This window comes from Zea mays, chromosome 8 (assembly GCF_902167145.1).
Source record: "Zea mays cultivar B73 chromosome 8, Zm-B73-REFERENCE-NAM-5.0, whole genome shotgun sequence".
NCBI classification, from domain to species: Eukaryota; Viridiplantae; Streptophyta; class Magnoliopsida; order Poales; family Poaceae; genus Zea; species Zea mays.
In genome coordinates, this window is record NC_050103.1 from 180,457,767 (window position 1) to 180,483,479 (window position 25,713).

The following is a 25,713-nucleotide window of genomic DNA, read 5'->3' on the forward strand; positions in this document are numbered from 1 at the left end:
GGCGAGTTCGAGTTGAAGTCCTCTGGTGCACCGGACACTGTCCGGTGGTGCACCGGACACTGTCCGGTGTACGCCGGACAGTCCGGTGCCCCCAGACCAGAGGTGCCTTCGGTTGCCCTTTTGCTCCTTTGTTGAATCCAATACTTTATCTTTTTATTGGCTAAGTGTGAACCTTTAGCACCTGTATAGCTTATACACTAGAGCAAACTAGTTAGTCCAATTATTTGTGTTGGGCAATTCAACCACCAAAATTATTTAGGAACTAGGTGTAAGCCTAATTCCCTTTCAATCTCCCCCTTTTTGGTGATTGATGCCAACACAAACCAAAGCAAATATAGAAGTGCATAATTGAACTAGTTTGCATAATGTAAGTGCAAAGGTTGCTTGGAATTGAGCCAATATAAATACTTACAAGATATGCATGGATCGTTCCTTTCATTTTTAACATTTTGGACCACGCTTGCACCACATGTTTTGTTTTTGCAAACTCTTTTGTAAATTCTTTTCAAAGTTCTTTTGCAAATAGTCAACGGTAAATGAATAAGATTTTGCAAAGCATTTTCAAGATTTGAAATTTTCTCCCCCTGACTCCCTCTAAAAGAGATCCACCTCTTAGTGTTCAAGAGGGTTTTGATATATAATTTTTGAAATACTACTTTCTCCCCCTTTTGAACACAATAGGATACCAATTGATAAAAATCTTGGAAACACGAAGTTTTTTGAAATTGGTGGTGGTGCGGTCCTTTTGCTTTGGGCTCATATTTTCTCCCCCTTTGGCATGAATCGCCAAAAACGGAATCATTAGAGCCCTCAAAACACTTTCTTCTCCTTTGGTCATAAATAAATGAGTTAAGATTATACCAAAGGCGAAGTCCTTTTGCTCGGCGAAGGATGAGTTACGGAGTGGAAGCCTTTGTCTTCGCCGAAGAATCCAATTCCCTTTCAATACACCTATGACTTGGTTTGGAATAGACTTGAAAACACATTAGTCATAGCACATGAAGGAGACATGATCAAAGGTATATAAATGAGCTATGTGTGCAATCTAGCAAAAGAAATTGCGTGAATCAAGAATATTGAGCTCATGCCTAAGTTTGGTAAAAGATTGTTCATCTAGTGGCTTGGTAAAGATATCGGCTAATTGATCTTTAGTGTTAATGTAAGAAATCTCGATATCTCCCTTTTGTTGGTGATCCCTAAGAAAATGATACCGAATGGCTATGTGTTTAGTGCGGCTATGCTCGACAGGATTGTCGGCCATTTTGATTGCACTCTCATTATCACATAGCAAAGGGACTTTGGTTAGTTTGTAACCGTAGTCCCGCAGGGTTTGCCTCATCCAAAGTAGTTGCGCGCAACAATGGCCTGCGGCAATGTACTCGGCTTCGGCGGTGGAAAGAGCGACCGAATTTTGCTTCTTTGAAGCCCAAGACACCAAGGATCTTCCCAAGAACTGGCAAGTCCCCGATGTGCTCTTCCTATTAATCTTACACCCCGCCCAATCGGCATCCGAATAACCAATCAAATCAAATGTGGATCCCCGAGGGTACCAAAGCCCAAACTTAGGAGTATAAGCCAAATATCTCAAGATTCGTTTTACGGCCGTAAGGTGGGATTCCTTAGGGTCGGATTGGAATCTTGCACACATGCAAACGGAAAGCATAATATCCGGTCGAGATGCACATAAATATAGCAAAGAACCTATCATCGACCGGTATACCTTTTGATCCACGGACTTACCTCCCGTGTCGAGGTCGAGATGCCCATTAGTTCCCATGGGTGTCTTGATGGGTTTAGCATCCTTCATCCCAAACTTAGCAAGAATGTCTTGAGTGTACTTGGTTTGGCTAATGAAGGTGCCCTCTTGGAGTTGCTTTACTTGAAATCCTAAGAAGTACTTCAACTCTCCCATCATTGACATCTCGAACTTTTGTGTCATGATCCTACTAAACTCTTCACATGTAGATTCGTTAGTAGACCCAAATATAATATCATCAACATAAATTTGGCACACAAACAGATCATTTTCAAGTGTTTTGGTAAAGAGCGTAGGATCGGCCTTTCCGACTTTGAAGCCATTAGAAATAAGGAAATCTCTAAGGCATTCATACCATGCTCTTGGGGCTTGCTTGAGCCCATAAAGCGCCTTAGAGAGCTTATAGACATGGTTAGGGTACTTACTGTCTTCAAAGCCGGGAGGTTGCTCAACATAGACCTCTTCCTTGATCGGTCCATTGAGGAAGGCACTTTTCACGTCCATTTGATAAAGCTTAAAGCCATGGTAAGTAGCATAGGCCAATAATATGCGAATTGATTCAAGCCTAGCTACGGGTGCATAGGTTTCACCGAAATCCAAACCTTCGACTTGGGAGTATCCCTTGGCCACAAGTCGAGCTTTGTTCCTTGTCACCACACCATGCTCATCTTGCTTGTTGCGGAAGACCCATTTGGTTCCTACAACATTTTGATTAGGACGTGGAACTAAATGACATACCTCATTCCTAGTGAAGTTGTTGAGCTCCTCTTGCATCGCCACCACCCAATCCGAATCTTGAAGTGCTTCCTCTACCTTGTGTGGCTCAATAGAGGAAACAAACGAGTAATGTTCACAAAAATGTGCAACACGAGATCTAGTAGTTACCCCCTTATGAATATCGCCGAGGATGGTGTCCACGGGGTGATCTCGTTGGATTGCTTGGTGGACTCTTGGGTGTGGCGGCCTTGGTTCGTCATCCTCCTTGTCTTGATCATTTGCATCTCCCCCTTGATCAATGCCGTCATCTTGAGGTGGCTCATTTGCTTGATCTTCTCCTTTATCAACTTGAGCCTCATCCTCATTTTGAGTCGGTGGAGATGCTTGCGTGGAGGAGGATGGTTGATCTTGTGCATGTGGAGGCTCTTCGGATTCCTTAGGACACACATCCCTGATGGACATGTTCCTTAGCGCGATGCACGGAGCCTCTTCAATACCTATCTCATCAAGATCAACTTGCTCTACTTGAGAGCCGTTAGTTTCATCAAACACAACGTCACAAGAAACTTCAACAAGTCCAGAGGACTTGTTAAAGACTCTATATGCCCTTGTGTTTGAATCATATCCTAGTAAAAAGCCTTCTACAGTCTTAGGAGCAAATTTAGATTTTCTACCTCTTTTAACAAGAATAAAGCATTTGCTACCAAAGACTCTAAAATATGAAATGTTGGGCTTTTTACCGGTTAGGAGTTCGTATGATGTCTTCTTGAGGATTCGATGTAGATATAACCGGTTGATGGCGTAGCAAGCGGTGTTGACCGCCTCGACCCAAAACCGATCCGAAGTTTTGTACTCATCAAGCATGGTTCTTGCCATGTCCAATAGAGTTCGATTCTTCCTCTCCACTACACCATTTTGTTGTGGTGTGTAGGGAGAAGAGAACTCATGCTTGATGCCCTCCTCCTCAAGGAAGCCTTCAATTTGAGAGTTCTTGAACTCCGTTCCGTTGTCGCTTCTTATTTTCTTGATCCTTAAACCGAACTCATTTTGAGCTCGTCTCAAGAATCCCTTTAATGTCTCTTGGGTTTGAGATTTTTCCTGTAAAAAGAATACCCAAGTGAAGCGAGAATAATCATCCACAATAACTAGACAGTACTTACTCCCGCCGATGCTTATGTAAGCAATCGGGCCGAATAGATCCATGTGTAGGAGCTCCAGTGGCCTGTCAGTCGTCATTATGTTCTTATGCGGATGATGAGCTCCAACTTGCTTTCCTGCTTGGCATGCGCTACAAATCCTGTCTTTCTCAAATGAACATTTGTTAATCCTAAAATGTGTTCTCCCTTTAGAAGCTTGTGAAGATTCTTCATCCCAACATGTGCTAGTCGGCGGTGCCAGAGCCAGCCCATGTTAGTCTTAGCAATTAAACAAGTGTCGAGTTCAGCTCTATCAAAATCTACTAAGTATAGCTGACCCTCTAACACTCCCTTAAATGCTATTGAATCATCACTTCTTCTAAAGACAGTGACACCAATATCAGTAAAAAGACAGTTGTAGCCCATTTTGCATAATTGAGAAACGGAAAGCAAATTGTAATCTAAAGAATCTACAAGAAAAACATTAGAAATGGAATGGTCAGGTGATATAGCAATTTTACCAAGACCTTTGACCAAACCTTGATTTCCATCCCCGAATGTGATAGCTCGTTGGGGATCTTGGTTTTTCTCATAGGAGGAGAACATTTTCTTCTCCCCTGTCATGTGGTTAGTGCACCCGCTATCGAGTATCCAACTTGAGCCCCCGGATGCATAAACCTACAAAACAGTTTTAGTTCTTGACTTTAGGTACCCAAATGGTTTTGGGTCCTTTGGCATTAGACACAAGAACTTTGGGTACCCAAACACAAGTCTTGGATCCCTTGTGCTTGCCCCCAACATATTTGGCAACTACTTCGCCAGATTTGTTAGTTAAAACATAAGATGCATCAAAAGTTTTAAATGAAAGACTATGTTCATTTGATGCACTAGGAGTTTTCCTTTTAGGCAACTTAGCACGGGTTGGTTGCCTGGAGCTAGATGTCTCACCCTTATACATAAATGCATGATTAGGGCCAGAGTGAGACTTCCTAGAATGAATTCTCCTAATTTTGTTCTCGGGATAACCGGCAGGGTATAAAATGTAACCCTCGTTATCCTGAGGCATGGGAGCCTTGCCCTTTACAAAATTAGACAATCTTTTAGGAGGGGCATTAATTTTGACATTGTCTCCCTTTTGGAAGCCGATGCCATCCTTAATGCCAGGGCGTCTCCCACTATAGAGCATACTTCTAGCAAATTTAAATTTTTCATTTTCTAAGTTATGCTCGGCAATTTTAGCATCTAATTTTGCTATATGATCATTTTGTTGCTTAATTAAAATCATGTGATCATGTATAGCATCAATGTTAACATCTCTACATCTAGTACAAATAGAAGTGTGCTCAACGGTAGATGTAGAGAGTTTGCATGAATTAAGTTCAACAATCTTAGCATGCAATATGTCATTCTTATCTCTAAGATCGGAAATTGTAACATTGCAAATATCAAAATCTTTAGCGTTAGCAAGCAATTTTTCATTTTCAATCCTAAGGCTAGCAAGAGAAATGTTCAATTCTTCAATCCTAGCAAGCAAATCAACATTATTATCTCTAGGATTGGAAGATGAAACAATACAAACATGAGAATCAACCTTAGCTAATAAATTAGCATTTTCATTTCTAAGGTTGACAATTAAATCATGGCATGTGCTTAGCTCATTAGATAGTTTTTGACATTTTTCTACTTCTATAGCATAAGCATTCTTAACCTTAACATGCTTCTTATTTTCTTTAATAAGGAAGTCCTCTTGAGAATCCAAGAGATCATCCTTCTCATGAATAGCACTAATCAATTCATTTAATTTTTCTTTTTGTTGCATGTTTAGGTTAGCAAAAAGAGTGCGCAAGTTATCCTCCTCATTTTTAGCATCATCCTCATCACTAGAGGTTTCATATTTGGTGGAGGATCTTGATTTTACCTTCTTTTTGCCGTCCTTGGCCATGAGGCACTTGTGGCCGACGTTGGGGAAGAGGAGTCCCTTGGTGACGGCGATGTTGGCGGCGTCCTCGTCGTCGGAGGAGTCGCTCGAGCTTTCGTCGGAGTCCCACTCGCGACAAACATGGGCATCGCCGCCCTTCTTCTTGTAGTATCTCTTCTTCTCCTTTCTTCTCCCCTTCTTGTCGTCGCCTCGGTCACTGTCACTAGATATAGGACATTTAGCAATAAAATGACCGGGCTTACCACATTTGTAGCAAACCTTCTTGGAACGGGATTTGTAATCCTTCCCCTTCCGTTGCTTGAGGATTTGGCGGAAACTCTTGATGACGAGCGCTATTTCCTCATTGTCGAGCTTGGAGGCGTCGATTGGTGTTCTACTTGGCGTAGACTCCTCCTTCTTCTCTTCCGTCGCCTTGAATGCGACGGGTTGAGCTTCGGACGTGGTGGGTTCGTCAAGCTCGTTGATCTTCCTTGAGCCTTCGATCATGCACTCAAAACTTACAAAATGCCCGATTACTTCCTCGGGGGTCATTAGTGTATATCTTGGGTTGCCACGAATTAATTGTACTTGAGTAGGGTTAAGGAAAATAAGAGATCTTAGAATAACCTTAACCATTTCGTGGTCATCCCATTTTTTGCTCCCGAGGTTGCGCACTTGGTTCACCAAGGTCTTGAGCCGGTTGTACATGTGTTGTGGCTCCTCCCCTTTGCGAAGCCGGAAGCGACCGAGCTCCCCCTCGATCGTTTCCCGCTTGGTGATCTTTGTGAGCTCATCTCCCTCGTGCGCGGTTTTGAGTACATCCCAAACCTCCTTGGCGCTCTTCAACCCTTGTACTTTGTTATACTCCTCTCTACTTAGAGAAGCGAGGAGTATTGTTGTTGCTTGAGAGTTGAAGTGCTCGATTTGGGCCACCTCGTCCTCATCATAGTCCTCATCCCCTATAGATGGTACCTGTGCTCCAAACTCAACAACATTCCATATACTTTTGTGGAGTGAGGTTAGATGAAATTTCATTAAATCACTCCACCTAGCATAATCTTCACCGTCAAAGGTTGACGGTTTTCCTAATGGAACGGAAAGTAATGGAGTATGTCTAGAAATGCGAGAGTAGTGTAAGGGGATCTTACTAAACTTCTTGCGCTCGTGGCGCTTAGAAGTTACGGAGGGCGCGTCGGAGTCGGAGGTAGATGGTGATGAAGTATCGGTCTCGTAGTAGACCACTTTCCTCATCTTCTTTTGTTTGTCCCCACTCCGATGCGGCTTGTGGGAAGAGGACTTCTCCTTCTTCTCTTTGTGGTGTGAAGAAGATCTCTTCTCCTTCCCTTTGGAGGAGTCCTTCCTCTTCTCCCTTCTCTTGGTGCGGGACTCTTCCGATGAAGTGCTCCCGTAGCTTGTAGTGGGCCTTTCGCCGGTCTCCATCTCCTTCTTGGCGTGATCTCCCGACATCACTTCGAGCGGTTAGGCTCTAATGAAGCACCGGGCTCTGATACCAATTGATAGTCGCCTAGAGGGGGGGGGGTGAATAGGGCGAAACTGAAATTTACAAATATAAACACAACTACAAGCCGAGTTAGCGTTAGAAATAAAATCGAGTCCGCGAGAGAGGGCGCAAAAACAAATCGCAAGCAAATAAAGAGTGTGACACGCGGATTTGTTTTACCGAGGTTCGGTTCTTGCAAACCTACTCCTCGTTGAGGAGGCCACAAAGGCCGGGTCTCTTTCAACCCTTCCCTCTCTCAAACGGTCCCTCGGACCGAGTGAGCTTCTCTTCTCAAATCACTTGGGAATCAAACTTCCCGCAAGGGTCACCACACTCTTGGTGCCTCTTGCCTCAATTACAAGTGAGTGTTTGATCACAAGAAAGAATGCGAAAGAAAAGAAGCGATCCAAGCGCAAGAGCTCAAATGAACACTACAAATCACTCTCTCTAGTCACTTAGGCTTTGTATAGAGTTGGGAGAGGATTTGATCTCTTTTGGTGTGCTTTGCAATGAATGCTAGCTCTTGTATAGTGGTTGGAAGCTGGAAAACTTGGATGCTTTGAATGTGGGGGTGGTTGGGGTATTTATAGCCCTAACCACCAAACTAGCCGTTTGGTGGGGCTGTCTGTTCGATGGTGCACCGGACAGTCCGGTGCGCCAGCCACGTCACCAAAGCCGTTGGATTCTGACCGTTGGAGCTTCTGACTTCTGGGCCCGCCTGGATGTCCGGTGCACACCGGACATGTACTGTTCATTGTCCGGTGTGCCAGTATGGGCGTTCCTGACATCTGCGCGCCTCTGGCGCGCATTGAATGCGCCTGCAGGTAGCCGTTGGCGCCGAGATAGCCGTTGCTCCATGGTTCACCGGACAGTCCGGTGAATTATAGCGGAGCGGCCGAAGTGAATTCCCGAGGCTGGCGAGTTCCGGAGGCGGCTCTTCCTTGGCGCACCGGACACTGTCCGGTGTACACCGGACAGTCCGGTGAATTTTAGCGGAGTGCCTCTGGAATTTCCCGAAGGTGGCGAGTTCGAGTTGAAGTCCTCTGGTGCACCGGACACTGTCCGGTGGTGCACCGGACACTGTCCGGTGTACGCGGGACAGTCCGGTGCCCCCAGACCAGAGGTGCCTTCGGTTGCCCTTTTGCTCCTTTGTTGAATCCAATACTTTATCTTTTTATTGGCTAAGTGTGAACCTTTAGCACCTGTATAGCTTATACACTAGAGCAAACTAGTTAGTCCAATTATTTGTGTTGGGCAATTCAACCACCAAAATTATTTAGGAACTAGGTGTAAGCCTAATTCCCTTTCAGGTTTTTAACGAGGCAACAAAGTGCAAATGCAATTTGTATCACCATGCACTCTTTCTCCATATTTTTCCCACTGGGTTTTTCGGAGTTTTAACGAGACATGTGTTGGTCATGGTATTCGCCCAAGGGGGAGTGTTAAGTAACCCTTGTTAGGGTTATGTGGGCAAATACCTGCTTTGCCCCTGAGGGGTCTCACATCTCTATATAAGGAACATGTACACCCCTTCATATGATAGAGATAAGAAAGAGGCCAGAGACCCAACCCTATATCCAGTGTCTCGTGTGTTTCCTCTGTCGTGCTTATGGGAAGGGAGACATGTTCTCTACATCTTCTTGCGTCTCTACTGTTGATGGGAGGGAAGGGAGCGGATCCGGTGATCCGTGGTAACGTAGTTCTCAACATATATGTGTGCAAAAGAGAGCGACCATGGCTGGCCACTGGGGATCTGCTCTCTGTGGCAGTAGAAAGTGACCTATCCTCTCCTCAGCATCTTCAAATGGGGAAGAGAGCCCGCAATCATTGTGTGCCAAACTTTTATTGCAGTCCATGCTGCTCGGTGTCTTGTCTTCTGAGCAAGCTCACTAGCTGAGCTGAGCTCCGACGGCGCAGAAGAGAGATGATACCGGCCGGCAAACGACTTCAGCCCTCCATGCTTTTTTCTCTATCGGCAGGCGGCAGCTTTCCCATTCCACTACAGTACGTCATAGGTGATCGTCCGCATCTACTCAGCGGAGGAGCCGGTCCTCTTCCCACTCATAGCTATAGCACTTATGACTTACGGACCCCTCGAACGTGATATATTTATGGCCCGTGCACCCCCAACCTAAGACGCACTTATGATCTACCGAGACTATATCTGAGTGCGCAAACCTCTGACAGGACACAACACGACAAACCACGCCGAGTGCTAGGCTATGAAGGCCAGGGTCCGACACAGCCCGAATGAAGGTGGTCAGGGATTAACGTCATTATCCAGACCTCTCGCACGCCTGTCTCTTTGCGCCCATATTTGTAGCTCCAATTAACAGCTTCCACGCTGCATTGCTGAATAGTCTGGTTGACGGAGTTAGCTTCTTGTCGGAACACCAGCGCATTCCGTCGTTTCCATAAAGGGCATCTGAGAATGACATATCCTCCAAAAAATCACTGAACGTTTTTTTTAAGATGACCATTTTTTTAAAAAAATCGATTTATGAATATAATACAGACATATTAAGAGGACCACCTTCGTTGATGAAGGACCGTCTTTGTTGATTGATGGTTTTTGAAAATGAACACCTTAGAACGCTCGTCTGCGTAAATAATTTTCGAAGACGAACATTGTTCTGATGCTCCTGTGACCAATAATGGAGACGGTCATTTGTCTCGGGTAATGATTTGGTCGGCCTGCTAAAAATTACTTTCGCAGTTCACACAGATCCCCCACCGCGGCCGTCTGCCCCGGGCCACTTCTTCCTCTGCTGCCTGCCCTGCGGCCCCTATCATTATCGTCATGGAGAGTCAGAACTCAGAAGCAAACAGCACAGCGCTTGCACTCTCCTAACTGCTACAGGGACACTGAACTGATTTTGAATCCCTGCTGCCCCTGCCGGCCCGGTTCGTGTTCTTTGTTATTTCGTCTTTAGTTTGCTCCATCCTTTTGCCGCTGCTTTCTTTCTTCTTCTTGCCCCCCTCTGATAGATTGCATCGGCTGCTGCTTTGCCTGCTTTATGGAATCAGCAGGATATGATCTAGGGTGTGATAAGAGAAACATTAAATAATGGTCCAAAGAGGGGAAACCCCATCGAGATCACATCTCGTCCCGTCTATCTCATCATCACCACACATCTTATCCATGTTGACAACCATGAAATGGAAAAAAAAAGAATGAAATAAAAAAACAAAAGTACGTAGTAGTAGCCACTAATGTAACAGTAACGCTGTCAGGTTCCAAGGACGACTTATACAGAGGCATGATTGAATATTGCAGCAGCTAATAATTAATGATGCGAAATTCCATCACCTAAACAAACTCCTACATGAAATGACAATGACATATAACTGAGCAGATCAATGGAGAGCAGTGCGTGGTAAGCTCGCACACCGTACCTCAGCAGTAGTAGCTAATCACGCTCATCACTCCCTCATTGCTTCGCTTCCTTGCTCGTCCTCGCTCTGCAGCTGCAGCCGCTGGGCCGGCGGCGCGAGGAACCCCATAAACCCGCTTCCGGCGCCGCCAACCAGATGACCGAAGCCGACCTGCCCGGACATCGTCGACGGCTGGTGCTGGTGGATCGCGACGAGGGGGTCGAGCCAAGCGCGGGCAGACGACGACGGCCAGCCGCCGCCACTGGACTGAAGGGGTTCCCCTTGGGAGAAGATCAGCTGGCCCTGCAGGTGGTCTAACCCTTGCCGTGGGCCGGGCACGCCGAACATGTAACTGTCGCCATTTCCGGCGGCCCCGCGCCCGTCGTCTCCCGCGCCGCTGTTCTCTGGAGCATGCCACGGCGGCATTCTCTGGCCGTGCGCCTCCGGCCAGCCTTGGACGCCTGCAACGGAGATCATACTACCGTGGTGGTTCGGGGACACATGGCTGAAGATCTGCTGCTGCTGCTGCTGCTGGTGGTGGTGGTTATTGGTAGACTGGAGAGTGAGGCAAAGCTCCTGAGGCTGGTTGCTGCTGGTCGTGCGCGACAGAAGGTCCGGCGGGGAGCCCCTGTACTCGTCCTGGGTGGGGGTAGTGCTCGTTGTCGACGACGAGGGGAACAAAGACTTGACGTTGCCGGAGCCGGAGCCGGAGCCGGAGCCGGAGACGTCATCGGCACCGACCGAATGTGGCATGAAGGAGCCGGCCACACCACCGATGGCGAACCCGTAGGACGTCGAGGTCACCTGCTCGGCCGGCTCGGTAGTAGTGGCATCCGCTGCCTCCGCGGCAGGCTGCCCCTCTTCCCGGTCGGCCGAAAGCTCGTCGATGGCGGCCTTAGCGTTACGGATGAGCCAGTCGACGGCTTTGCTGGGGCGGTCGTAGCCTAGCCGGTCCTGCACGTCGTAGAACCGGATGGCCGTGTGCGCGGCGAGGCGGACACGGCGGTCGCGCAGCCCGCGCGCGGTGCACACCTTGCTGTGGCGGTCCTTGCGCCCGGCGGCAGACCGCACGATGCGGCCGCTCCCGAATGCGGTCGCCAGGGCGTCCACGGGCGTCGACTCGCCGCTGCTGACGCCATCACTGCCAGCTCCTGCAGCCCTCGGCTGCTGCTGCTGCTGCTGCTGCCTCCGGCGGTGCTGGAGGTAGCTGAATCCTTGCTGGTGGTAGATCTGGAGCTGCTCATGCGCCTGCGCTCTCTCCTTCTCCTGGAGCAGGTAGTGCAGGGTGCTGGTGGCGGCGGTAGGGTTGCTCCAAGGGTCCAAGCCCTTGGACAACTGGTTCTTGTCCTCCTCCAGCTTGAGCGTACTCACTTCCGCACTCCCTACAGCCGGAAAGAATGAAGAAAGAACAAGCTACTAGCCAGGAATCAAAAGAGAAAAAACTAAACTATTCAATCACCTAGTTAATTGGAGAGACCGAACTGTTTCGACCGCATGCGATTCGCTAGCTCCCCCGTACTCCAAAGCTCTCACTCGGCTGCCCATGTCGAGGAAAAAGATTTAATGGCCATATATGGTGGGAAGGGAAGGGAGTTGGGAAACCAACCCCACACCGTCCACAAGCACAAGGACTCCGTCCGCAGGAGGCAGGGGCAGGCAGATAGAACCACACCAAGCTGCTCCTGCGCGCGCTGGTGGCCTGGGTGCATGCAGCTGGCCGGCCTCTCTTTAGTGAAAGAGACAAGCAAAAGAGGGCGGCAGTGCAGATCTTATCTTGGCAATCTCTCTGCGTGCAGCTAGGTAATCTTACACTGGCCGGGGGAGGAGGAGGGAGGAAAAGAAGATCTCGGAGCAACAAAAAAAAAAGAGAAGAAAGAAAAAGATTAGGACCTCTCTACCAAAAGGTGAGATAATTATTATTCTACACTTCTACTAGTACTCCTTCGATCTTACACCTTGACAAGGACATGAGCTACTACTCCTAGTACCATATATGAGCTGAGGAGAAGATCATGTGTCCCTTCAGTTTTCTGGTCCTTTTGGTTTTAATTTTTTTGTGTGGGTGAAGTGTAGAGAGAGAGAGGCGGCCGGCTATAGCCTGCTGTAGATAGATTGATAGGATGATGCAGGGTCGCAGGGAGAGGGGATGACGAAGAGAGCCAGAGAGGGTTGGCGCAGGCTCAGAGACAGGAGTCGTCAGGGTGTAGGGCAGTCGGCAGAAACTAAAATTTGGTCACCTGATTTCAGTTCATTACTAGGTGAATGCCCGTGCGTTGCAACGGAAATATATGATACTATTATAACTTATGTACAAATGAGTGTTATAGTGTTATAGGTGAGTGTCCGTGCATTACAACGGAAACATATAATACCACGATAACTTAACTACAAATATGTGTTATCCTGTTATGAGAAAATGTTTTGTAATCCATTTGCCATCCTAGCCATACATAAAGTGTGCTCGGGGACCTTCTTGACCTTGTTCACTGAAGTTTCATGTTGATACGATTAAAACTTGCTAAAAGATTTAATTAGAAAAATACAATGTTCACCACTTCTTTCTGGACATGTGATCCGTGAGGATCCTCTGATTGTCATAGTTCCACATGATGCTAAGCAGTGTCTAGAAACATGCGACGTGCTTTGTGCGCCGTGCTAAATTTCAATACTCTTCAACACTTCTCTCAGCTTCTCAAAGATTACAAGGAAGTTCTATAATTGATGCCTCTATAGAAGATATCTCTTGGAGATGTATGATATGCACATACAAATTGCAATACTAAAACACTACTACTTTGCTTACTGCGTTATATAAGTGAAAACATGTCCCTCCTTTCCAAGTCCATGTTTTAGATGGTCAACCATCTCATCAGGTTTCAAGGGGTGCATATCCTGCATTGCAAGCACATAAGCCATAAAAAATATCCATGTTCCAAAGGAAAAATATGTATGGCAAGCTGCTTGCGAGAGCCATAGACAGGTGCAATCAAATGTTCGCCTAGCAATCAAGTAAGCCATATTGATAATACAATTTTTATCTTCTGGTCTGGTCCATTCCACTATAACATACATTTGTAGTTGATGATAGTGAACGATGCCAAAAAAAATAACAATGGCTTAATAGTAGCTAAGATAAAAAATGATAGTAGCCCACTTCAAATAATGTGATGTTGCACTATACAGCTCCGAACCAGTAGATTCAATTAGCAATTCCAATTTCTTCTCGGAGAGATGGCTCCTCAGCCCACCCATGAAGCTGTTGTAAGCGAGCTGGTTGAGGCAGTCGGCCACGAACGAGTGGCTGCTGCAGGTGAAGAGGTTGTAGCACTTGTGCTAGAAGCGCCCCCCCTCCCGACCGTAGTGTGTCGTCCCACAAGATCATCGCCCTAGCCTCCGAGTGCTCGTGAGACCTCAAGCACAGTTAGTAGGGGAGCAGCACTGGGTTGTCACAAGCCACACGGAAAAAGACAATTTATTAGTTGTTCAAGCTCAGAAATTCTGAAGAGAAGTGCTCCTACAGACAAAAGAATAGAACATGGGCATTTATTAATATTTTAATTGATTGTAGACATACCCTGCTTGAAAAAAATACCATATCTCTAGCCTATCATAAAAACTAACAATAAAATGAACAAATCTCTTAATTGCTCTGTAAAACACTTAATGTCAATTAGCTAATATGTAAGCTGACCAGCCATTCATTTTGATTTAACTATACAATTCAACCAATTAATGTGAAAATTAAAATGAAAATGGTATGTACCGTTGATTCTTTATTATTGTGCTTGGCAAGATAAAGACCCAAAGCTCTTTCTCCGTAAAGAATCTTAGCTCCAATTCCATGCCTATTTACAGATCCAACAGACTCCTTGTCAACAACCACAAGTCCACAACATCTATTTTATCTTTTCCATTTCGTGTCTTTGGAATATATTAGGCTATTGCTTCTTTCTATCCTCAGCAGCATGTCCTTTATTTTGATCTTACACTTGGTAGGGCTCCCCGTCTCCTGCGAGTGTGAGTACTTCACCTGTGACGCAACATCAAAATATCAGTCAGAAAGCGAAGCTAAGCACGGCAGTAGACGGAGGAGGAGGAGATAGGTGGGATGAACAAGACAACCCTGCAAAAATCCTAACTGCAAGTAACTGGACAAAAATGTACAATAGTTGATGCACTCATAAAAAAGTCTTAATTGTCAAATAGAATAGTTGTACTACCATGTACTTAGAATAAATCCATCCCTGATAAGCATGAGAAGGATATCCCGGCAACTATAGCTTGATTTCTATGAGACAATATTGATTTTTTTCCTCTTGTTTGCGTTTAAGAATAACAAAGCCCCTCTTCAAAGCTTTTTATGAAAGGAATCCATTAACAAAAAAACATACAAAAATATGAAAAATACCAAGACATTGTCTAATGGAAGCGAAATATATCTCTTGGTGGCTCAAAGTAGCAATACCATGGTTTTTCATCAGTAAGTAGTGGTAAAGTATCACAAACACACATTCACAAACTCTATGAACTACTAATTGCTACTTCCTCGCCAGCGACCATAGCAGTCCAAACACTTAATCACACGGAGTCCCTCAGGACACAGGTCAAAGATGAAGAGGAACGACCAATTTTACCTCTCCTTTGGGAGAATAGAGGCAGATCGCCCCATCTCTGGATCAGGAACTCGTACTGGTTCTGGATGACATCCTCCTATATTTCTGTTGAATTAGCTTTTTTCCCTATTATAGTTTCTATTCAACATCCCCAATTTGATAGCACTGAATTTGGCACAAGAGATGAATCACCCCCCGCAAAGTCGATGCTCGCTGGCTGAAATTGAGGGAAGGAAGTTGTGGTTGTTTCAGCTATTCAGGATCCCACGAGACCCTTGTGTCTCGCATACGCAACAATGGAGACAAACACAAAGGCAAAAAAAGCCCTCATACAAGAATAGTCAATTAAATTTGGATAGTCAATTAAATTTGGGGTCTGGTTTTACACGTCATTGACAGACAGGTGGTATAAATGAAAAGTGCACCTCAAATGCTGGTACACATGAAAATATACCTATAATAAACTGGTTATATTTTTTTTACAACGAGGAATGGGGTTTAGACATACAATACCATAGGATTGGTCGTTGATGGACACCTGCATGGACTGGCTAGCATAGTAGATGGTCAACTGTGGTCACTGCCCAGACTTAGAATCGCTCATTCGAGTTGATGATCATGCTGCATTGAAACATTTAGCAGTGGGGTTTAGACATACAATAATCATCGTCATCATCCAATAATTGTTCACTTCCCTATTATAGTTTTTTTGATGGGTAGCAGTGGGGTTTAGACATACAATACCATAGGATTGGTCGTTGACGGACACCTGCATGAACTGGCTAGGAGAGTAGATGGTCAACTACGGTCACTGTCCAGACTTAGAATCGCTCATTCGAGTTGATGGTCATGCTGCATTGAAACATTTAGAGGTCAGCACGCAGAGACTATCTAATTGCCTGGCTCATCAGAGACAGAGAAAAGATCATTCCAACAATGTAAGGTCCTAGCAAGTAGGAAAAAAATCCACCCAGAATCAACCTGAAAAGTGCCTTTTGAATCTAATTATCCACTTGCCACCATTCTGATTTGCAGGATCCTGGCCAATTGAAAACCGTTAGCAATAGGAACAGACATACTACACATAGACAGAGAGATGATAGAGAATACAGACTCTAAATATGCATCAGGGTAACTGCCACCAAAGAGGCTACAGAGATTTTATTCACTGCATATGGAGGCTGCAAAGATTCTTGGTGGACCAACACATGGAGCCAAGGTGTATTCTCCAGCCAAGGAAAACAAGCACATTTGGAAGTCCAAAATCCATCTTAAGGTCAAGATTTTCATGTGGCTAACTTTACATAATGCTATTTTGACCAAAAAACAACTTGATGAAAAGGGAGTCCTTGTGGAGCATTTTTCATAACTATTCTGTAATTCCTTTTTTGGTAACTGGGTGCATTTGAAAAGAAAGGGTAATAGTACTGGATGAGCTAAAATCTAACATACTTATTAATATTTGTATACAGACATTCTAACTTTGGTATGTTAAGTTAATAATTGTAGAATGTTAAAATTTAGTATCCCTCGTTTTTATTTGCACACGATTTCATAGTCTTAACAATTGTGGTTTATCTAAGGCAAAATATTGCTTTTCTATTGTGTGGGTTTTTATCTTATTGACAGCCACTGTTGTTCTGTGCCTCCTTGATGGATTTGATTGATATTATTTAGTATTATGTGTCACAGTTTAGCATGCAAGTTGTGGTGTCTACTTGAATTAGCAATGTAGTTAACTTTTGGAAAACATTACAATATGAACACAATAGTATTAAGTATTAAAAGGAAAAATGGAAGCATGAAGGCACTAACCAAATCTTTTGTTGAACAATATAGAGCTGCAAAGATGAGTGTAGGAATTGAGGCGAACACGACTCTGAATTTCCCTGGGTAGTCAAAATGAGACATGAATACATGATTAGTATAGAAAACATAAGTATTCACATTCTAAATTTTCATAGCAATGCCAAACTAAGATGACACAACTGCTATACAAAGATGACACTTTATTTATTTGACTATATTACATTTAAAAAGTACTCCTATATCAGAGCTACATTAAGACGCGCATAACTAAAATCCGCCTACAAGCTATGTTATCAACACAAAGCCAAGTTTATATTATATGCAGAATAATCTAAATGGCAAGGATGAATTAGCAGAATTATTTAGGAAAAAAGTGGTTGGTCATATATAACATCACAAGGCCACCCAAACCACAGGGTCACTTTTGGGTCAAACAATTAGCAAAGACCGAAGAGAGTGGGAGTCATATCATGAAACAAAGAAAAATGGTGAAATGGTTTGGTGCAAAATATAAGTATCATAGGACTGAAACATACTGCATTAGCTTTAAATTTCTACCATGATATACCATTTGGAGTACACTTGAACATAGCAAATCCAATAATATAATCATGGGGCTACTGGTAACTGCTGAAATTAGGAATAATCACAATGGGAGGTTATACGCCAAACACACAAAAAAATCCATTCAGGAGCACACAGAGTTAAGTGTGAGACAGATACACAAACCTCTGGACCACCGCCAATATCCATTTTCCCAACTTTGCTCCCACATGGCATCACACGCTTGACACTAAAAAACAGGAAGATTATAAACATCAAACAATTCTTACTAATAAATATATAACATTGACCCTGAAAAATAGGAAATATATAACATTAGGAGAAAAACTTACTCATTTGAGTTGGAGTCAAAGCAACGATCAGCTGATAAAAAGTACCTTTGATCCTAAGTAGATTCTCGTACACAATGTGAATCACCGATAGATGCTACAGTCACAACCCACTTGTCTATTATCACAAATGTCAAAGTTGTACCAGAAGTTTCAGCTGAAACAGTGAAGAAAACGTCTCAGAAATATTGAAACATGAAAAGGTAGTTAACAAAGGAAACTCTGACTATAAACAAAGCTCTCATATGTTCTGCTCCCACAGGTAAACGTGTGTCTGCCTAAGAAATATATGCATGTTTAAAGACGAAGTAATTCTATGAAACATGTCGTCGAAATTGTCAAACATACTTACCCATAGCCTAGAAATCTTTATCGGTCTTGACGAACGCTGCAACAAGCGCACGTGGGAGCACGACAAGCCACTCCACCCTGCAGAAACATGTTGGAATGGCACGCAAGACATTGTTCAACATATTCTCCCTTGCGTATATGGCAGCTATAAATCAACAAAGCACAATGGGAACTGTAAGATGGCTATCAGAAGAAAAACGAATCAGCCATCAACGGTATACCATCATCAAGCTACCGCCAAAACACAGCATGAGATGAAATTTGATATGTTTTTTTCATAACGCCATATAGTTAAGATGTGATGCTTAGGATCAAAGGTAAAAATTGTTTTTTCAGTCGTCATGCTCCACCATGCATGCACTGGCCTATCGCATACAAAACAACGCAACAACTATTTCTATTCTCTTAAGAACAAAGAGGCGAAAAGCCGAACAAGATCTATACTACCTACAATCTGCTGGACAAAGGGCAATGTGGTTACCGTGAAGACGGAGAAGGAGGTGGATGGGTCCCCGGGAATGTGTTGGCATGCGTCGACGAGGAGCAGCTCACTGTAAGGTCAAGGCATTGTAATGAGATTATCCCTATTGAACGAGCATCCAAGCATGTGCAAAATGAATTTTATGATATACACTGTGAAACTAAAAAGTAAAATGCAAGTGTATGAAAACAAAACGTATAATCAACAAGAACAAAGGACCTGAACTCATACAGCCTGTACACTACAACATCCAGCGCTTACATAGTTCCGATCTAATAGTTGAGCAATCACTACCCACTATGAGGAGGAGCTCTGAATGAGCCATGTGAGCATTTGCTCGAATAGGTGGTGAGCAAGAGGCGAAACACACCAGATTGGCGAGCGCAAGGTGGACGAGGTGTAGCTGTAGTATTCAAAATTCAAGAAAAATAATTAACACGAATAAAGAACAAGTGCAGTAATCTTGTATTTAATTATATGCACACTTGAATTACTATAGTACAATACCCGTGCATTGGGACGGCATACAATTTATTTGATAAGGGACTCAGTTCATAGCAACGACATACAATTTATTTGATGAGTGACTCAGGCAATAGGGATTCACAAACAGGAACAGACGGTGTAGAGTTCGCATAAAGACTTAATACTCTGATTTTCGAACACTTTTAAGAGCTATCCGTCATAATATCATTTGGGGCAGCAGCTGCACCCACCATTATGTTACATGGAGAACCAAGTAAAGAATATAAGAGCTTACCAGGTAAGTAGTAGGAAAAGCAACACAAATTAAACGCAACCACAAAATCTTAGCTTGTTTCTTCATTATAAGAAAACTAAGTCATTCCATTATGTTAGATTGTTGGATCAGAAACAAGCATCTAAATTTGGTATACCGACAGGCGACAGCCCCTTAGCGCATAGTGGGTTGAGGCATTGCATCAAACGCTTCAAGGGCAAACAAGCATAATGGAAAGCCAGACAGCACCGGAACGATCAGGACACGAGGATCTTACCAGAGACTACGACGCAGCGGCAGCGGCACCCTCCTCGGCGACGGCTGCCGGCTTCACTCGGTTTCCAGCGGCATCGGGCACCCTAGAATTTCGAGGAGCTGGCTCCCTAGAAAATGTGACAGATGTACGCTGCAAAAAATGGAACAACAAAAGGAGAGAATGCCAGGCTGAAATGCAACATTATGACAGTCATGTATGTTGTACCATAAAGCGTTCCACTGGAAATGCCTTCTTGGCAGGGCAGATTTATTCTGATTATATGTTTACTGGAATTTTGACAAGATCTTCTCAGGCGAGACATCAGCTACGGCTACCTGAATACTTGTTGTATGTTGCATGGGAGGACTCTGAACATCATGAACTCATGGAGGAAGCTCGGACTACCTGCTACGGGGAATGTTTTGGAATGCTCCGTCTGTCGGGATCGCGCCACAAAGGTCGTTGTTGGAGAAATCTCTGCAGAAGCACAAAAGAAGAAGAATGTTAAGACATGGCTGAACTGGGTTCGCCGCAACTGCTACAGTCACCGTAGAGAGCAAAATGCAGCTGCACAGCTCATGTAGATAGTACTCACACAATTCCAAGATTGGGCAGCCCGGCAAGCTCCCTTGGGATCGGCCCCTTCAGGCGATTGTGATCCAAACGCCTGCCGACAGAGTTGAAGAAACGTTCACGCAAGAACAGAACCAATGGCAACTGACGAAACTAACCATTGTATTCCCGGACTCACAGGAACTTCAAGGACTTGGCGTTCCCGAGGGCTGCGGGTATAGCTCCTGAGATGCTGTTTTGGACAGGTCCAAGCTGATCAGGTTCGCCAGGCTACCGAACTCTGATGGGATTGGTCCACTGATGCTGTTCCCGAAAATTTCACTATTATTCAGAATTTCAGGGGTTAGTGATACTGATATCTCGTTCACTGACATGTACAGTACAGTGGATAGGAAAAATTTTCAGGCCCGAAGCACAGCAGAAGGATCAGAAGAGCAAACATGTATTGCAGCTGATCCAGTTGTCCCAGCTCGGGTGCCAGAGGACTCAACTGGTTCAGTCTCCCGAGATCCCTGTCGACAAAGATGCAGTTTAGAGCAAACAAATCGAGTAGTAGTAGTTTTGCAAAATGCTTGTATACAGCAGATACAATCATAACAGAAGAAAGGAATGCAATTCTAATTATGATGTTTTCTTCAAATTAAGATCTCAAACAAATACAATCCTAACTACTCTGTAAATTTTGAATATCAGTAAATTCAAAATGTATACGTATGCGGTTGCAAAAAATAACACCAACTGAATTATGTAGAAAGTGTTTTTTTAAAGATAGCGTTGATTTTATAACCGTTGATATGGTAATGTTATAAATCTATGCTCAAAATCTTCTGTGAAGCATTTCCTCCTTCGCCATCACCTAAAAGTAAGAATAGAAACAAAGTAGAGAGTTTTCACTAAGTAGAACCAAGGTACACCCTGTTGGAAATAATCATGTCCAGGTGCATGTTAGTGTCTAGGTTCCTAATATTTACTTTAGCTAAATTTCAGCATGGAGTAATAGGTAGTAATAGGCTGATTAGTTGGGTAATATTCTGCATTTATTAGGGGTCATCACAGCCTGATTTGTAGCTCACATTAGCTATATTTATTAATAGAAGAGAAAACCAGAAAATGTTAAGTCATCCTAGCCACCAAAACACTTGTGCTCTTGTGTGATACTCTGTTCCTGTGTCCTGTTGGAGGCTTTAGGCCTGTCACACCTTAAATATTAAGCCTTATGATGCTTTCTTTATCTTTGATCTCCCTTAAGGAGCTCTTCGATAGAGCCTCTGTACTTTGTAATCAACTCCTTGACAGAAAGATGTACATTGGTAAGTTAAACGTACTTAAAAGGCAGAGTAAATCTCGTGACTTGTACAAATCCCCAAACTGAAGCAGTCATGCTGGCCCTTTACTGTTGAAGGGTTGGTCATCAATCACTTCTGGTTGGACCAACTTAGGTTGGGATTTCTAAAGGTGTCTTTCGAAAACCATGGCCATACATCCTGGGTTATATGGGGCACAAGCTACGAAACAATCTTTTTCCCTTTTGCTGTTAAGACAACACACACGTAGTTTTCTAAAATATATAGGCAGACAACGGAACTTACTTTCTTTGATCAAGCAGCTGCCGTGTTTCATCCAAACTCTGCCTTTGTCCCTCAACCGTCTGTTGGTAACAAATACAGCGATTACGATGAGTACTGAAACTTCAAGCATCAATAACTGGTTCTTACATTTCCAAGAGTGGACATCGCCAGGTGGGTGTTTTCGTTTACCTATCCCACCCAGATCTGGCAGGAGTAGCGAGGTTTGGGAGGAGGACATACCGGGATCGAGGCGTAGACGTGGCGCTCCGGCGGTGACCAGGGCACCAAGGGCGGGGGCAGACGAAGGCGCAACAACCGGATGCGGAGGAAGAACGGAGACACGAGAGAGATGGACAAATGAGTGCGCGACGATGCGGATGAGGCGGGGATGCTGCTCAGCCAGATCGAGAACCCCGTCCGGCCGTGCCTATCGTGGGTGGATCTTGCCTTCCTCGGATTCGATTCCGTCGTCGGCTCGTCGTCGTCTTTGTGCTCACCGGCCAAGATGCGCGTTTCGACGCCGGCCCAACCATCCCGCCGGCCTACGCCGCCGTGGGCTTCTCAGCGTTGATGAGCATAGGAGGCAGGGGAGGCGATTACGGCGGGTCTGGTGAGGCGTGGGGACGGAGGACTCCGATGCCTTAGGGAGGTCATGGCGAGGGGGAGGGTGTGCCCTGCGGCGGAGGTGGAGGCGATGGGAAGCCATGGTGGCGCGGTCGTGCGGGGGAAGGTTAGGGATCGGGTGCGGTCGTGCGGTGGAGGGGGATGGAGCGTGGGAGACGCAGACGCACGATAAGACGCACGATAGGATACGGACGGTCCAGATCGATGGATGGCAGAACGGCAGAACGGCAGAACGAGAGGAGGCAGACTACCTTTACTGTCTTAATAGGTAGTAGAGATTATTATTAGGAGAAACCACAATAAATTCGTCCCCTCTCTCTTCCAGCACAGGCCTGCTAGCTGCTCCGACTGGACAGCCCCCAGTCTGCACGATGTATATGCCAGCTGATCGTGATTGTGTGCTGCGTGTGCAGTACGTGCTATTCTCTTGTGTGCATACATTTCACGTTCTACTTAGTTGCAAAGTTGTGCCCAAGTTCATGTGATGGAGAATTCTATCACCACCGTACCGTCAATCAATTATAATAATGTCCAGATGTTGACGTGAAAGGACTAGGGTATTTTTCTTTCGGTTTCTTGTTTAACCTAATAACCTTTTGCTATATGCATGTATGTATATGACCTCTCCTTCACAATGAGAAATATACGTGTATGTGTTGCACGCATCCTCGTGTGTGCGGCTAGCTAGCGTAACTTGCCATGAGTGGAGCTTCTTGGAAGCCACGGTACCATGTGGTCATGTCATGGGTGTCTGCCCCCATCTTAGCCTAAGTCAAGTAACTTAATCATTCTTATACTCATATTCAAACTTCACTCTACGAACAGTATAATTTACAGGAAAAAAATAGTGCTTTAGGTGACCATGTGGATAAACTACTGAATAAGGTTTTATATCTGATAAATTGTTTGAGAAAACGTAGAAAGCGTTTGGATATTAAATATAATCTAATTATAAGACTAATTACAGAGATATACTAAACAATAAGATGAATTTATCAAGTCTAATTAATTCATATATTATTAGGAAATATTTATTGTAACATCCATGAACGAATCAAGGACTACTAGTCTTAATAGACTCATCTCGCAGTTAGTCTTTATCTATGTAATTAGTTTTTAATTAGACTATTTATAGTATTTCTAACTAGTATTCAAATACTTAAGACTATCAGACTAAAATTTAGTCGGGCTCATATACCTTTTCTATTGTGTACTGTTAATCAAATACTCCCCGTTCTAAAATAGTAGTTGTTTTAGCTCTATATTTGTATGTCCATATTCATATGGATGATTATGAATCTAGACACAAATATACAACACATACATTAATTATTATATGAATCTAGTAAAAAGTAAAACAAATTTTAATTTGGGACGAAGGGAATAGAAAACTTCTAGCTTGGCACTAGTTACTTGCTTTGCCTAATACTATTTAGTTTGATAGCTACAATAGAGTTACTTGTTTTGCATAATACTATTTAGTTTGAAGGTGCTAGAGCTGGCCTTGGGAGCGTCCGAGCGCCCTTGGGGACAACTTACTGGAGCTCGGCAAACTGTCTTGTTGCGGCCAGCGTTGAGGTGAGCTCGTTGATGGCTCGCTCACAAGTCTATGCCACCTTGAAAACGAGGCATCTTCAGCTTGAGGTATGTGTAGTTGGGGATGACCATAAATTTAGTGTAGCATGACCTCCCAAAAATGGAGTTGTAGGACCCCGGGAAGTTGATCACCACGAACTGCAGTCGCTCGGTGTGGAAATTGGAGGAGACATTGAATGTGATGGGTAAAGTGATCCGCCGAGTGGATAGGCCTGGTGGCCTAGTATGACGCTGAGCTAGGGCGCAGTGCGGAGCATGCATTCCCCAAACCATCATAGGTTTCAACATACATGATGTTGAGGATGCTTCCTCCATCCATTAGCACCCTAGAGAGGCGGTTCGAGCCCATGATTGGCTCGACAATGAGGGGGTAGGTCCCGGGATGCGGGATCTCGTGCAGGTGGTCGCGACGGTCGAAGACGATCGGGGACTTCGACCACCGGAGGTATCGTGGGACAGTGGTCTCCGTCGTGTTCACCTCGCAGTGGGCTAACTTGAGACGACCCTTGTCGCCGAATCTTGGGACGGTGGTCTCCGTCGTGTTCACCTCGCGGCAGGCTAACTTAAGACGACCCCTTGTCGTCGAATGTTGGTCGGAGGCCGATGACGACTGCGAGCGTTGACGGTGGAGCTTCCTCTGTTTTCCACTTGATGTTGGCGGCAAACCGGTTAAGGCATCGCTATAGGGCGGCGGCATGCCTCTTGAGGCGTCGCTTCTCCGCCCTGCTCCTTGCTGAGCGTGTGGGTCCTTCGCTTGTGGCAAGAGGCATGTCGGGGTCGACGAGGCGGAGCTCGCCGGTGGCGGTGGTGAGGAAGTCGAACCAAATTATTATTTTGTTGATAACTATTTTTAAGACGTGAAACATAATAGAATGACACTAAACTTTAAATGGTCATTATTGTATTTTTGCGAGGTCAGCATCATGACCTGTGGCACCAAGCTAGGTGCCAGCGCAACACGGCACCCCATACCTCAACGCCATAAGGCACGACACCGAACGGTGTTACCTCAGCGCCGTGACTTGTGGCGCCGAGTAGAGTGTCAAAAACGAGAATAAGTCTTTTAGTGGTCAAAAGTAATATTTTAAGAAAAATGGTTAAATTGCAAAAAAAGGAATAATATTCACTACCAAATATTTTAGAAATGACAATGATACAATATCAATGGGCATTTAAAGTATGACTATCAGTAATATAGTTAGACTATCACTAAGACTTCATGGTTTAAACCAGCAGTAATAGAATGGTACTATCACTACCGATATCTGTTTTAAAAAATATATAGTTTTTCATATGACATCGGATTATAGTAAACCTTATATCAAAATTATAGAGTTTAAAGATATTTAATTTTTTTAGTTGTCAACTTTCAAATTTGAGATGGTTTTACAAGTCCAAATACTCAATATAAATTATCAGATCAGATTTGACATGATAATAATATTAAATAAAGATAAAATCCTTATTATATGAAACCATGAGATCTTCGACTTAACAGTTAACAACTTTTTGATTTAAAATTATTTTAAGTATAAATTATATGATATAAGATTAAAAAATGTAGTTAAAATAAGAGAACATATCTGATGCACATGGAAGATTGATGCACATGGTGCACATATTAAATCTTCATCACTCATTTTAGATCTAGCGTCTCTAGTTGTTTGATATATTTTGTTAAGGACAACCTCCAATGGTGCTGTGTAGTGGTGGAAGGCGTTATTTGTAAATTGAATGATCAACTAGAGACGTTAAATCTAAAATGAGTGATGATGATTTAATATGTGCACCAGGTGCACCAATATTC

The 25,713-nt window shown here is 44.2% G+C and overlaps 1 long non-coding RNA gene and 2 pseudogenes across 2 annotated transcripts; all 3 read right to left on the bottom strand.

The window, feature by feature from the left end:
- Positions 1 to 10,096: 10,096 nt before the first annotated feature.
- Positions 10,097 to 12,309, bottom strand: LOC100501397 (Transcription factor TCP4; annotated as a pseudogene). Its single transcript, NR_152262.1, has 2 exons — positions 11,863 to 12,309; positions 10,097 to 11,785 (listed from the first exon to the last, which is right to left on the bottom strand). The product of NR_152262.1 is annotated as a Transcription factor TCP4 (transcript).
- Positions 12,310 to 15,533: 3,224 nt separating this feature from the next.
- On the bottom strand, positions 15,534 to 16,090 carry LOC103636642 (uncharacterized). The gene is made up of 3 exons (XR_558101.2): positions 15,998 to 16,090; positions 15,761 to 15,868; positions 15,534 to 15,637 (listed from the first exon to the last, which is right to left on the bottom strand). It is a non-coding gene; the product is annotated as an uncharacterized lncRNA (long non-coding RNA).
- On the bottom strand, positions 19,539 to 20,504 carry LOC103636644 (PLN00113 superfamily protein pseudogene; annotated as a pseudogene).